Below are 12,755 nucleotides of genomic sequence, written 5' to 3' on the forward strand. Positions count from 1 at the left end.
CCAACTCATAGTGACCCTATAGGACAGAGTAGAACTGCGGGTGGTGAATTCGAACTGTCAGCCTTTTGTTTAGTAGCTGTAGCTCTTAGCCACTGTGGCACCAGGACGCTCAAGTATTAGGTATCTAAAATTTTTAACTTGTTAACCCTAAGAAGAATTTACCCCTAATGTATAGGCTTTGTCTTTATCTGCCTCTCTGTATCATTTATATTACTAAATCCTGTTCAAGAATGATTTAGTTATAGAGGGAAATGGTTATGTAAGGCTTTAACTCGTAGTTGTATTGCACAGTTCTCCTTTGTTAGTTAATCTTTGCAACATCTTTGTCCTGTCCTTTTCTTTGTAGAATATATTCTGCCCATGGGGACTGCTCTTTCCCTAATCTGTGTGGTTTGTGAGGGGCTGCCAGTTATCATACCTCACCTCCATGATCACTGAGGGATGGGAAGGTAGCCCAAGCCCAGACATTCTGAGTTCTTTTCTGGATTTTTGTATGTGGAGACAGACCTGCACTTTCTTTGGGGCGGTTTGCCTTGGGAGATGTGAAACTGGGCCAAGTCCCCTGCCATTTAGTGAGCGATAGTAGAAGGAAGACTGTGAAGCCAAGCAGACATGTTCACTGGTGGTGGCATGGGGGGAGAGAAATAGAAATGAAAAGTGACAGCCTTTACCCCTTCAATTCTTTTGGTTAGTTTCTAAGGTTTCTGGAGCTACTCTTGTTCCTTTATTCTTCCTTTGATTAATGAGCTTCCCCAAGATCCTTCTGTTAAATCTCATTTTGATTTTAACCTCCTTTGAGTGTTAATCTCTTGTAGACTTTACTAATATAATAGGTATCTTGCTTAAAATAATAATCTTGATTAGAGAAAAGGTGCTACTTTTTAAACATGAAAGTAGCCCACTTAGATTAACACAATAAGCTGCAGCCTGTCATAACTTAATATAAATGCCACCTTTGTCTCAGTGGCTGAGGTAATAGCCCCATCTGTTTCTAAAGTGGAAAAAAAACATCATGTAAAAATAGTACTTACGTCATGAGTTTGTTGAGAGGGTTAAGTGAGAGAATCTGTGTGTGTATCTGACTAGTCTTTAAGCATTTGTTGAACACTTAGTGCTAGACACAGTGATATATTACATGAACATATAGACTGTTTCATTTAATCCTCACAACAACCTTAACAATTCTGTTATTATCACCATTTTACAGATGAGGAACCTGGGGAAACAACTTGCCCAAAGGCACACAGCCAGAATTCAAACCCAGTCTGTCTCTAGAGTCATGTATGGCACAGATGTTTCCCTTTAATCCTCAAAAAAGCCCCATGAAGTGGTGTTATCCACTTTTCAGGCAAGGAAACTAACTGAAATTTAGAGAGTTTAAGAAACTTGCTCAGACTCTCACAGGTTACACATGGTAGAGGTAGGTTTTAAACCAAATGTTTCTGATCCAGAGGCTGCCCTCTTTCAAACATTACCCTGTTTTACATCTTATTTTAATATTATTGAATGGAGGGGATAAATGAAATATAATTTTCTCCAGTGTCATAGTTTTATGCTAATAACTATGTTGTTATTTTGTGTTGATGAATTGATTACGACTCATATTGACCCCATGTGACAGAGTGGAACTGCCACACAAGGTTTCCCAGGCTGTAATCTTTACTGGAGCAGTTTGCCAGGTTTTTTCTCCCACAGAGCTGCTATCGGTTTCTAAACACTGACCTTTCAATTAGCAGCCCAGCACTTAACCACTGTACCACTGCCTATTTTTTTATTTTCCCCTAGAAGTGATGCAGTCTACTTTTTCACTGAATGCGAATATATAGTATCAACCAGAGCTTGAGCAGTGCAAGAAGTTTGCTATTAGCTGCTAATCTAAAGGCTGGTGATTTGAACCCACCCAGTGACCCTTGCGTTAAGTCAGTGCATCCTAAGTATTGTGTGTAGTCCAGGTTTTGAAGACATACTGCGTTAACTTCTCCATTGACAGGATTGACTCACTTCTTTAAAAGTTTTAAAAACTACACATATTGGAGTCCAGTGTATCACAGGCGGGGTTTGGGAGCCCCTGTTCCATGTGGACATTAAGGGACCCAGGTTCCTTTCATCTTAGACATTGCATTTTCAACATATGGCCTGTAAAGATTCCTGTAAAGAGAAAAAGAGCGGAGAATCACTATCAGGCAACTTTATGAGCCAAAGTCTAGATTTGGTATATGCCAATATTCCATTGACCAGAACTTGTCACATGTCCCAACTAGATGCAAAGGCAGCTGGGAAATGTAGTCTTCCTGTGTTTTGGTGGGGAGATGCAATAATTTGGTGAATGCACAGCACTGTTGCTGTTACAGCTCTCCAACCTCCTCACTTCTGGGTCTGGTGCCCTTATATATACTATTCTGTGTTTAAACTTCTGTGCTGTGGTGACTCACCTATATGTCCAGTCTAGAAAATTTACAAATGATATCTTTCAGTTTAACTGGTAGGTTTATAAACTACAAAGATGAAAGTAAAGATAGGTAAGTAATTATTTTTTATGTGGCAGTTTTCTTGACTTTTTTTAAAACTTAATTTTAAATATACAACAAATAGATATAAAACTTTTGAATTTAAAAGGAAAAAGACTAACATTTTTGATTTTCTAACTATTGTAATTATGTCATTTAAATATAATTGAACTTTTTAAAAATGACAGAAGGATATTTAGTAAAGATAGATAAGGAGTAGCAATCTAGACAGCGTAAAAAACACACAAAATGGTTATGATTCAGAAAGAGAATGAGTAGCGTGGTATTATCAGATATAGGCATCTTGTGGAGAAGCTATTTTTGCACGTCTTTTGAACTTTTCAAGTTTTAATTGAATGATACACAACATCAGTGATGTTGAAGTAAATGTAGCTTTTCTATGGTTATAATGAGAAATCAAGGAGACTAAAAGCCTTGCACTGCCTTATTTCCAGGATTCAAATTACTCTTTCAGGCAAAAATATGCCATAGTGATCTTGAGGATTTAAATAAATTTTTTTTAGTAAATACACCAATTACCTGTGAATCGATACATTATGGAGAGAGAAAAATTGATTTGCTAGGTAGCTTTTGAATGGTAGATTAAAAAAAAATTTTTTTTCAAACCTCCCGTGCACATAGAAGAGAGGAATTAGTGTTTTAGATTTGTTTTCCTTGGCATTACTAAGCAGATTATTTTTGTGCAGGCTAGTACATTTAAAGCCCGGTACACTCACTGACAAGAGCAAGGTGGATTTATTAATGAGAGAAAATTTAATTCATTTGTTAGATTTTTCAGTTAGTTTTTAAAATTAAAATAATACATGTATAGAATTTAATAAGTCAAATAATGCCAGCCTTGTAACTAAAAATAGCAGTTCCCTACCTCACCCTTTACCAAACCCATGACTCTCTCTCCACAGGTAACCAGTTTCAACTTTGTTAGAACTTTTTTCTGGTATTTATCACTGTATTTGTAAAGAGTATTTTTATAATGGTTTTTAAAGATTTTGGGTATTAAGTTCCTGCTAGAGAGAAGGAGAATTTAGCTCTTTTATGCCACCTTCCTTTCTCTACCATGTGCCTACCTCCCCAACCTCAACATATCCAAACTTCTCCCAGTGCTTCCATAGGGTTATAGTAGTGTGATTTCTAGTCAGATCATTATTATGTTTTCATTGCTATGACCGTATCAGTATCATTCACCGCTGAGTCAAAAAGTGCATTATTACATTTCTTCTTGGGTACAACTTTTTGTTTTCTCTGGAGTTAATAACGTTTTCTTTCTTCCTTCTCCTCCTCCTTTTCATTTGCCGAATTTCTCATGTTCCTAACACTAATACCGTCCCTAATCTTCTTGATGTAATTAATCTTTTTTCATTGTATTTTGACACATTAGGTAGTCAGTCAGGTTTATCTTTTTCCTGTAGTTACCCTTTGTGTCCTCCTGGGGCATTATAATTAAGTGGTTAAGAGTGTAGATTCTGGGGCCAGACTGCCTGAGTTCAAAGTACTGGCTCCATGGCTTACTAGCTGGGTGACTTTTGGCAAGCTACTTAACCTTTCTGGGTTTCAGTGTTTTTACCTGTACAATGAGGACAATGATAGTACATGTCTCATTAAGTTGATTTAAAGGTGAAATGAATGAATGCATGAAGATGCTTAGCATGCAACCTGGCACATTGAAAATTCTCAGCGATTGCTGGTAGTAGTTGATGTGATTGTGCATTTCAGGAATGGCTTCGTTCTATCTTAGTCTTTCATATGTAATAAAAAAATTAACACATCAGTTATTTTATCCATATATATATAAGGTTATTTTTATAAGGTTGGTGATAAGGTTCACTAAATGTCAACATATCCTTAACTATGGGATAGTTGTCACCATTCTTGAGATAATTTAATTTTTTTCAATTAAAAAGATATATACATATTGGAAATATTTTTATATTTTTTGCATAAACAATGTTATAATTAATGCTTGACTATATTTAGCATTGTTTTCTTAAAAAAGATATGTTTTTCTCATTTCAAATAGGTTGAGTAATGAAATGTTCTGTCAGCTAGCTGTTGATGCTTAATAAGCTACCCCTAAAGCTTAGTGGTTGAAATCAATAACTATTTACATAGCTCATCTTCTGGTGGGCAATTTAGGCTGGGCCCGCTTGGGCAGCTCTAGTTTCACTGGGTTGCAGTCAGTTGTGGGTCATGTATGTGTTGGATTTGCTGATCTAAGTTGGGTTATATCTCACATATCTGGTGCCTTGGCTGACTAGGTTCTGGTCTATCTGTCTTTTTATTCTTCAGCAGGCTAGTTCAGGCTTGCTCTTGAAGCATATTCTTCGATTCAGCCCTGAGCAGTAAGTGATTGATGAAGCCAAATTCTGCAAGTCTCTAAATGGCAGTTAGTGAAAAACCGTGGATTAGGAAGTATGTTATTGATGTAGGTATTCTGAGGAGACAAGGCTCAATGTGTAACTATTTATAGCCTGAAAGCTGGAATATTTGTAAGGCATTTAACTTGGGAATACTGAGAATAAAAACCTTGTGGTTTTATTGTGTATTAGAATTTTGCTCATTGTATTTTTTAAACATCTTTTTCTATATTCTGTCATCATAAAAAGTGCCTTGGCCAGTTTGTTTATTAGAAGCCTGCCTTGGAACAACTGGATCTCAAGAGATTAATAATATGTGGAATACAACCATTTTATCTATGCCCACTGGTTGGTCATCATTGAGAGCTGCAGTTAACCTATTATTTGTAAATATAGTATATATCAAGGTTTTTTTTTTTTTAAATAGAAAACATTATAACCTTTTTTTTTCTGTTCTTAGTATCATCACTGTAATGATTCTTTTCCAAGAACATGGTTGTCTCCATTCATCCTTCTTTTATGTCTATTGATAAAATTTTGTAAGTATTTTCATTAGGTTTGGCAGCACATTTGTTGTTTGGATTATTCCTAGAGGTTTTATAATTTTGTTGCTGTTATGGGTAGGATCTTTTTTCCCATTACGTGTTCTAATTGGTTATTACGGGCGTATAGAAAATCTATTCATTTTTGTATGTTGACATTGCATTTGCATTGGAGACCTTACTCAGTTCTCTAATAGTATTTTCGTTAATTATCTTAGATTTTCTAGGTGGACAATCTTATCCTCCGTACCTAGTAATAGTGTCTTAGTTATCTAGTGCTGCTATAGCAGAAATACTACAAGCTGATGGCTTTAACAAAGAGAAATTTATTTCTTCACAGTCTGGTAATCTAGAAGTTGAAATTCAGGGTGTCGGCTCCAGAGGAAGGCTGTCTCTGTCTGCCCGCCCTGTAGGAAGATCTTTGTCATCAATCTTCTGTTGGTCTAGGAGCTTCTCTGCGTAGGAACTCCAGGTTCAAGAGATGCACTCTGCTCCTGGTGCTGCTTTCTTGGTGGCATGAGGTCCCCAACTCTCTGCTAGCTTCCTTTTCCTTTTATCTCTTGAGAGATAAAAGGTGGTGCAGGCTACACCCCGAAGAAAGTCCCTTTACATCGGATCAGGGATGTGACCTGGGTAAGGGTATTACACCCCACCCTAATCCTTTTTAACATAATCTAATCTTGCCTTATTTTATTATTTTTTTAAAATAATTTTTATTGTGCTTTAAGTGAAAGTTTACAAATCAAGTCAGTCTGTCACATATAAGCTTATATACACCTTACACTAATCTTGCCTTATTAACCACAGGCAGAGATTAAGATTTATAACACATAGGAAAAATTACAACAATCACAAAATGGAAGACAACCACACAATACTGGGAGTCATGGCCTAACAAAGTTGACACACATATATATATATATTTTCAAATTTTTGTTGTGCTTTAAGTGAAAGTTTACAAATCAAGTTAGTCTCTCATACAAAAATTTATGTACGCCTAAAAATATGGAAAAAAGAAAAAAGTTTTTTTTCTTTTTCATGCAGGGGCCGTACTAATCTTCCTTGTATCATTCCAATTTTAGTATATGTGCTGCCGAAGCGAGCACTGACACATATTTTTGGAGGACAGAGTTCAATCCATGATACTTATATTTGTTTATTCCCAATAATTGATAAGAGGAGATATATTTATCTTTTTTCTTACTTTATTAAAAATGTGTCCCATCCACTGTTAAGTAGGGTTCTGGTTGGTATGCTTATCAAGTTAAGGAAGTTTCTCTTTGTTTTTAATTTACTTAGAGACCCCTTCCTTTCACATTCCCCAGGATGTTGAATTTTATCAAATTCTTTTCAGGTATTTGATGAGATGATCTGTGTTCTCCTGATGAGGTAAATTTTATAAACGTATTTTCTAATGTTGAGTCAACTCTTGCATTTCTGGGTTAAATTCTAGTTGATTTTGATACATTATTCTTTCAGCATATTGTTGGATTCAGTTTGAAGATTTTTTTTTAAAAAGTTTCTTATCTATGTTCACATATAAATTTGGCTTATAGTTTTCTTCCTTCACTATCCTTGTCTGATTTTAGAGTCAGAGTTATGCTGGTCTTGTAGAATGAACCAGTAAGCTGACTTCCTTTTTCTGTGCTCCAGACTGGAATAAGTAACTAGGAACTATCTGTTATGTATCCTGGGTGGCACAAGTGGATAATGCGCTTGTCTGCTAACCAAAAGGCTGGAGGTTTAAGTTCACCCAGAGGTGCCTTGAAGGAAGGTCTGGTGATATAGTTCTGAAAAATCAACCATTGGAAATGCTGTTGTGCACACTTCTGCCTGCGCACACATGGGGTCACCATGAGTTGGAATTGACTGGAAAGCTAGTTTTTTTTTTTTTTTTGGGTATTATATAAGGTTTAATGTGATTTTCTTGTAAAACTGTCTAGCTCTGTAGTGCCTTTTAGGCACAGATCTTTGAGTCCCTTTTCAGTATCTTTTATGGTTATTTATGTACCACCTATTCTTGAATAAATGTTGGTAATTTATATTTTGGGAGAGTATCATACATGTCCTCTGTATTTTATAATTTAGTAGTGTAACATTTTCTTTATAGTATCATTTGATTAAGTGAGTTGATATAAAGTATTTAGAATGGTGCTTGGCATATAGTAAGTGCTCGATAAATATTAGTAGTGTATCACAAGTTGTTGTTATTAGGAGTCCTGGTAGGCACTCGGCTGCTAACTGAAAGGTTGGCAGTTTGAACCCACCCAATGGCTCTGTGGGAAAGAGACCTGGTGGTCTGGCTGTATAGAGATTACAGCCTTGGAAACCCTATGGGTATGGGGGCAGTTCTACTCTTGTCATGTGGGGTCTCAGTGAGTTGAGAATGGCTTGATGACATGTAATAACAACAACATTTTTATTATTACTATTTAAACATTCTCAATGATTTATCTCAATATTAACACCCTTAAGCATAAGTCTTTTGGTTCAGAATGGTGGGGCATGAGAACAATTCAAAAGGAGTGTTCTAACTCAGGACAGAGAGGAGTAAAGATTTTGTAGTGCTTTTGCAAGAGGGGTTGTTTGATGTTCAGCCAATTTCAGGACTAGTTGGTCCAAAAGTCTCTCTGAAGAGGGAGGAATTATTCTTGGAGTTTAGCTTTGGTTGGGCAATTCAGGTTTACCAAGAGGGATGGGGGGCAAGAGTTACTGTGTCTAAGGTCATAGACCACCAAACCAGTCAAATTCACTGCCTTCGAGTGGATTCCTACTCACAGTGACCCTATAGGACAGAGTAGAACTGCCCCATAAGGTTTTCAAGGCTGTAATCTTTACGGTAGCAGAGTGCCACATCTTTCTCCCACAGAGCGACTGGTGGGTTAGAACCACCGACCTTTCGGTTAGCAGCCTAGTGCTTTAACCACTGCGCCACCAGGGCTCCTACAAGGTCACACTGGGACACTTTTAGTCTTTCAGGGAGCTCTTACAGATCAGTTAAAATGACTTACAACGTATCCTATCATATACAGAAATGCGTTGTCAGGTAAAATCAAGTCAGTCTTTCACTTTTTGAGTGCCGGCAGTTTCCTGATGTGTTCCTGAAAATGTGTAAGAAGTAAAATGTCTGAAAGTCAAACATTAATTTACGTTTAATAAGGAGTTCCATTGCAAGACAGCTAAACGAAATAAATCCCCAGTTGAACCTCACCTTTTATACATCGTTTTCAGTGATAATTAGTTTACAATGTTTCATATGTATCTTTAATTTTATGTTTTTTTCCTTTCCCTTTGAATTGAACAATTTAACTGGCTTAAACATCTAATTGAGGTTAAAGATATTTTGTGTGCAGTGTACCAAATGATTTCTTTCTGGGTCACAATTTTACAAAATTTTCCTTGGTGGTATCAGTGTTTTTGTTTTTCTTTTTTCCTTATATTTATAAAGCAATAAAGGTAAATACAATAAAAATTCCAGTAGTATGGAAACATTGCCATACAGGCAGTTAATATAACACTGCCAAAACTAAACTGTTGGCAAGCAGATAAGAGATGTGTTGACTTGACGTTTTCATAGTTAACCCATAGAATTCCAAATTTGGAATACAAGGCATACAAAAAGCCTTTTAGGGGTTCTCATCTACAATGTAAACAAGTGTGTGTTGAGCAAAAGTTTAAGATACGGAAGTTGAAGTCTGCTTATACTAATAGGTTAGATAGATAGGAAGCAATAAATTCTTAAGGCCTTTAGGTTGTTCAGTAATTTTAATAAACTTATAATAAATATCAACAAAATTTTATAAATTATCAGTTCATAAAAATTACAGTTGGGAAAATTTTCCTAATAATTTTAATAAAAACTTATTAATTCTATTAATTGCAACATCTCCACGGTGGACTCGAATTCATGAATTCTACCTAATTTATGTTTGTATCTCTAGTACCTAATATAATTAATGACATTTGACTTTCTTAAATCATAGACTACAAATTTTGGTTTCTGGCTAATGTAAGTACACGTACAATCTGTTCTAATTCGGTAGTTTTAATTCATGAGTGATATAAAGGAAATGTATGTAATAGAAAAACAAATTTCTAATGGAGGAGTGATACATAGAAATGTACAGAGGCAGACATGGGGTGATATGTATGGAAGTTTTTTTAAAAATACTGGCTTTATGGAATATAAAGCCCATTTAGTATGTAAAAAGTTAATTTGAAAAATTGAGTGAATTGCCGGAAGTCAGTGAGAGAATTCCAGATTTAATACCTGATTGTTCTGAGGGAAAAACCAAAACCAAAACCAAACCCAGTGCCACTGAGTCGATTCCGACTCATAGCGACCCTATAGGACAGAGTAGAACTGCCCCATAGTTTCCAAGGAGCACCTGGTGGATTTGAACTGCTGACCCTTTGGTTAGCAGCCGTAGCACTTAACCAGTACACCACCAGGGTTTCCTTCTGAGGGAAAAGAGTAATTATTTGATCTTAAGATTGTGTTTTTAATTTTTGAACAATGTGGCAGGCATAATATCCCTTTCCTAAAATATGCAATTGCTGCTATGAATTTTTAAGGCATGTGGTGAGGTTCAGGCTTGCTGTGTGCTCATATTTAGTCTTTCTACTGAAATGCACTTTGGGAGATTTCTGTAGGGTAAATGGTAAGGGTTGAGATTATAAGGCTGGGAGTCACCACTTATTATCTTATAACTTTATAACTATAAATATCTTATAACTTTAACTGATTTATTTAATGTCTCTATGCCTCAGCTTCTTTTTCTGTAGAATTGGGATAAATCTAATATCAATTACATTGAGTTATTTTGAGGAAGAAATGAGGCGATACATTTAAAATGCTTAGAATAGTGCCTGGTATGTAGAAAGGCCTCTATAAATATTATCTTTGTGATGATATACTGAGGTTTCCTTTATCTTTTGTCAAAGGTGACTTTTTTCCAGCTCAATGTTATTTACAATATAAATCTGCTATGTATTTTTCAGTTGGCTTTCATTGCCCCACTTGCCCTTCTATGTTCTCTGTAATGCTGGGGTTGTGAAACTAGTAAACTGTGTTTCCCTGACCCCCTTGCAGGCAGATTCTGTTATTGAGCAGCATTTGCACTAGTTTAGAAAGTGGGAAGAAGGTAGACACCCTTGTGTCTGGTAGCAGCAGTCAATGAGACTCTGCAGTAGCTGTTATTGTCCTGCAGCCTTGATGTCAGCAGCATTATTGACAGGCGCTTTAGTGGGGACCATCCTACTCAGCAGCTGCCACTGGTGGTTCCAACATTATTAGTGGCTCCTGTGGGCTCCTGGATCCAGCCCAGAGATCATAGCTGCTTCTTGATCTCTGGGTTGCACACTTTTACCATTCGCTACTCTGGTTCTTCTAACATCTTTAAAAAGATTCCCTGAATTAAATTCTTTTAGCAAAGTTTCTTATTTTTCTGATTGTCTGCAGATTGATATAGTCAACACCTACTGTTCAGTGTTGGACATGCAATGATGAATTTTGCAGTCTAACAAATGTATCGTGTAGTCCCTATTGTCTTTCTCTTCCTCTCCTTATTTTTATTGTGCTTTCAGTGGAAGTTTACAATTCAAGTCAGTTTCTCATACAAAAACTTATACACACATTGTTATGTGACCCTCACTGCTCTCCCTACAATGTGACAGCACTCCTCTCCACCTTGTGTTTCTTGTGTCCCTTCAACCATCCCCTGTCCTCCTCTGCCTCCCATTGTCTTTCTTACATGTAAAAGAATTGCCTTTTGTTGATGTGTTTCAGTGGCTTTTTCTGCCTAACCTCTACCTTTAGGAAGTCAGTGGATGAAAGCAAATACTTTGATTCTAGTGGGAATTGTAATTTCTTGTGGGTAATTTTAATATTGTATTTAGCTTGAGGAGAGGACATATTTTGACTTTAGAAAACTGAGGGACTTAGGGTACTGAAAGCATGATGTGAAAAATATAACAATACCGTAACATTTTAAAGTCATCCATCTCATATAAGATACTTAATCTCATTGACTTTAAGATGCTCATTTCCTTCTCACATTTTAACATCTTGAAACTGGGATGTGGCTTAAAATCAATTGCATTTTTGCAATTATCTCCTCTAGTGGCCAGTAGTTGGCATTACCCACCCGTGCACAAATATCTAGATCCTAAGTCAGCACAAATACCTACAGAATGGTTATCCACAGGTTGGAATAACTTTCAGTAAATAAAAGAATGATTGCTGAGCTAGCTTGAGAGCCAGCACCAATCTTTTAATTCTTTTATGAAGTCATTAAAAAAAAATGCTGCATCACCAATGTGCTTATGGTACAGAAAATGATATTCTGTGGAGCAGTGTGTCCACATGGTGATTATTGGAAGCCTGTATGGACAGGATGAATTGGTATCAATGCTGGCTCTCATGCTAGCTCAGGAATCATTCTTTTATTTATTGAAGGCTATTCGAGGCTGTAAATAATCATTCTGTGGGTACTTTGACTCTTACTTTCAAAGTTTGTTAGATTATTGGGACTCCTCACTTTCATGCCCTTCCACCTTACCACAACCATTTGGAATCCTGTTGTTAAAAAAGTGGTCCTCTGGTGTCTCTGGAATTTTATTCCAAGCTATGGTCTCCAGGCACACCAGAGGACCACTCTTAACAACAAGGTTCCAAATGGCTTCTCTTCTCAGGAGGTGGCATTTCCATGAGGGTGTGGAGCATTTTTATAGATTTTTTTTCACATTACTTGGTGAGACAAATGTAGTATCGTTAATAATACGTTGATTTTGTCTTTCCGATGTAGACTGTTATCTTTTAGATTCTTAGTAATTTAATGTGAAGAGGTGAGGGCAGGATTGGACACAACTGTGTTTGGGGGCTAATTTTAAAGCATTTACTAGAAGAAATTACATTTAGTCTTCTTGGTCATGTAGTCTCTTTTTTTAAAATAATTTTTATTGTGCTTTAAGTGAAAGTTTACAAATCAAGTTAGTCTGTCACATATAAGCTTATATACACCTTACTACATACTCCCACTTACTCTCCCCCTAATGAGTCAGCCCACTCCCTCCTTCCAGTCTCTCCTTTCGTGACCGTTTTGCCAGTTTCTAACCCTCTCTACCCTCCCATATCCCCTCCAGACAGGAGATGCCAACACAGTCTAAAGTGTCCACCTGATACAAGTAGCTCAGTCTTGATCAGCATCTCTCTCCAACCCATTGTCTAGTCCCTTCCATGTCTGATGAGTTGTCTTCGGGAATGGTTCCTGTCCTGGGCCAACAGAAGGTTTGGGGACCATGACCACTGGGATTCTTCTAGTCTCAGTCAG

General features: G+C 36.7%; 1 protein-coding gene and 1 non-coding gene across 12 annotated transcripts in view; one reads left to right on the forward strand and one right to left on the reverse strand.

Annotated features, from left to right (window-relative positions):
* Positions 1–12,755, forward strand: part of BCKDHB (branched chain keto acid dehydrogenase E1 subunit beta) — a 285,086-nt gene that overhangs the window by 101,942 nt on the left and 170,389 nt on the right. The gene's annotated exons all lie outside the window — the stretch shown is intronic.
* Positions 6,424–6,530, reverse strand: LOC111750450 (U6 spliceosomal RNA). Its single transcript, XR_002785581.1, has one exon. It is a non-coding gene; the product is annotated as a U6 spliceosomal RNA (small nuclear RNA).

This window comes from Loxodonta africana, chromosome 1 (assembly GCF_030014295.1).
Source record: "Loxodonta africana isolate mLoxAfr1 chromosome 1, mLoxAfr1.hap2, whole genome shotgun sequence".
NCBI lineage: Eukaryota > Metazoa > Chordata > Mammalia > Proboscidea > Elephantidae > Loxodonta > Loxodonta africana.